The sequence below is a fragment of the Sinohyriopsis cumingii genome, chromosome 18 (assembly GCF_028554795.1).
Source record: "Sinohyriopsis cumingii isolate HCF-2022 chromosome 18, ASM2855479v2, whole genome shotgun sequence".
Taxonomy (NCBI): Eukaryota; Metazoa; Mollusca; class Bivalvia; order Unionida; family Unionidae; genus Sinohyriopsis; species Sinohyriopsis cumingii.
The window spans coordinates 92808829-92812053 of NC_142978.1; positions in this window are offsets into that span (position 1 = coordinate 92808829).

Here is a 3225-nt window from a genome sequence, read left to right on the forward strand (position 1 = left end):
TACGCAAGTCTATTAATCGACGTAACTTCAGCCTGTCCTGTCCTTCAAGACTTGCCACATAACAGCACGCCCCGACAATCCGTAGTTCTTGCAGTGTTAAAATTAGCATAAAAGTTGATGTGAAACACATATATCAAACCCAAAGTTATCAAAGCTATAGATTGTGCTTGGAATAATTTGCTCCAGTTGCTCTCATGTAGCCTGCACTGGAGTCATGGATACTGCAATCGACTTCAAGCACATACAGGAGGATGATGTGTTGATTTTCTGCTAATCAAAAAAGTATTAGAAAACAAGAGAATAACCTTTAGTCATATCTGCCATCCATAATATTTTAGTAATTTTTCTCAAAGTTATATATAAATAACCCAATATTGAAACGGTACATTTCCCACTTTCTTGTATATGATTTTGACTCTATTTGTGGTTACTTGTAGATATTTTATTCCTTGCTTTGAACGATGATTAAAAAGACTGCTTGTCATATCCTGACATTGTGAACAATGACTGTAGCACATGAATGTCAGGGGCTGTAATGAGAGATCTTGTTCCAGGTGTCAACCATGGCATCTAAAATCCACTCAGCAAAATCAGAAAGACTATAGGAGTGAAGAAATACCTTTCTACGTTCCCTTGTAATCATGCTACAGTTTTGACAGGGATGAAATAGTGATCCAACTCAATCACAAATCAACATCGTTTCTTTCCTGGACAAATGTGTGACTTTTTCTTATGGGTACAACATTTCGGCCACTGCTGGTATACACTATCAATAATTTGCAAGCATGGTATGTTTTTGAATTTCTGACATAAGATATCAATCATAACAAACCCCTTAACTCACAATTTTTCATCTGCAGGTAGAGCTTCTAATCAATTTTTTTGTTCTTCAGGAATACCTGGTCAAGATGCTAAACAGCCATGACATATATATGTGTGTGTGTGTGTGTGTTAAGTGTTTAGGCTCTTACAAAAGTAACAAGAAAAAAGTGAAGACAACAAGCTTTGCAAAATTTAACAAATAATTTATTTGCCAAGAAAAACAAGGTAAAACTGTGAAAAAGAACTTATGGTTTTACGAGTCAAATCCAAAAGTAATTCAAGAATGAAAAAAAAAGAAGTCCTAGTAATAAGAGGTCATAAAGAAACTGATTTCAATCCTGATGAAATCCAAAATGGAAGGCGATGGCATATGATATGGTCAGCGTCATACTGTGTCAACAGTTCTTTGTTGAATCAGAGACAATAATATTCCAGTTTTTGAATTCTGTGTAAATTTTGATATTGTCTTTGTCCAAGAATTAATTTAGAGTACTAGTATTTCCAGGGAAAACATACTTGAAATTCAAATAAATTGAAGAAAACAAAATAATTAGCCCAAAACTGGTCACAATATTAAACACTGTAACTTCTCAAGTGTTAAGGCAATAATGACTATTCTTTCTCAAAACATCAGTAATAAATCTGACTACAATGGAAAACATATGCACAGATGTGGGTCAATCCTCTGGACAAACCATAATTTATAACAATTGCTACATGTTATTTTTTTACATACTCCAAGTATGGCCTTGATTCCACTTTGTGAATCTTACTCTGAGAAAGAATAAACAAAATAGTTGTTTACTACAACTCTTACTGGTTCTGAACCAAGGTCAGAAACTAGGTCAGCATTAGATACAAAGTTTCTATTATTAGTTGTTTACTTTGAGAAAGAAAGAAAAAATCAGTCAGAACTGAACTCTATTCCAGTAAATAAAAGTTACATCACAATAGCATGTAATGGAATAAACAAAATACATTTAAAACAAACAAACAACTAAATTAAATCAAATATACATCACAAAATTATATATATATATATATATATATATATATATATATATATACAGAAGTCCCTACCTAAGAGAAAATGCCCACTCAGTTTCAGTCTGTGACAATGGAAGAGACAACTGATCACAGTGATAATACGACTTCTAGAAAACTCCTGTCTGCTTCTCTCACAGTTAAGGTTAAGATAAAGTGCATAAGACAACACGATGTCCAGATCAACAAAGAAAAGGAACTTCATTGACAGAAGAAAACAGATCCAAATGCAAAGGTAAATATAAATGTTAGCATTGTCAAGAAAAGGGTCTTGGTCTTTGTGTTCCAAGAAAGTGAAGAAAGGATAAAAGGAGTAGAATTCAGAATAGACAAACCCATGCCAGCAAGAATTTCAGAGCAAGACAAGTTGAAGCAATAGAAGATGAAGGTATTCTTCTGAAGAATTAAAAATCAAAAAGAAGAAAAATGACAACTTTTTGCAATGTGCTTGAAATTTTATTGTTTCTTATTTGAAAGAAAATACCAAAAACTGTAGTGAGTTTAGTTTGTTCAAAAATAACTCGCCATAAGTTTGGTGAAACCTTAAAATGACAGGTTTTGTGAAAAAGACACCGCTTATATAGTGCTATCATTCAAGGGTTTCTTTAAATATAACTATAAATTGTTTTGAATGATAAAAATTCATTCATACCTGTTCGTATAAGCCAGTGCAGCTAAAAATCCTAGGTACAGACCATATTACCTTAAAATCAATATACATGTAACATTGCTGATGATCAGCTTTTTCACTGGAATGCAATCGAATTAAAGGTTTGAACAAAATTCACTGGCATATATTCAAGACTCTGTTTATATGCTTAATACAGCTTAAAAATGCATGCAGGAACTTTTGACCTGACCCCAAGCTCAATTCAGTTCAGTTCTCAAAACTCCTTCAAAGTTGTGATATGCTGATGGTCAGATATTTTATTTTCATTCAGGCCCAGTTAAATATTACAAAAAGTGTTACAATGCTTTGATAAGGATATATGTAAAGTAAAGATGCAGTCTCTTACCTCATTTTTGTTATATTTATTTAAAGTGACGCAGCAACACAAGCAAAATTTAATATAATGTATTATGAGTACAAGCTAGGTCACTGCTATTTATGTAGGATCTGCAGTGGCACAGGGGTCAGCATGCCAGACTTGTGACCAGAAAGGTCTGAATTCTACCTGTCCAGGCCAGGTCAGGCCAGCTACATGGTCTGTCTTGAGGTAATCACCTCATTATGTGTGCCCCTATATGGTGTATATGCCTTTAAATGGCAACCAACTGATGCGATGCAATGACAAAAGTAAGGGGTACAACCTGCCTCTTAATTTTGCTAAACTGCCATAAAATAACAATGACACCTAA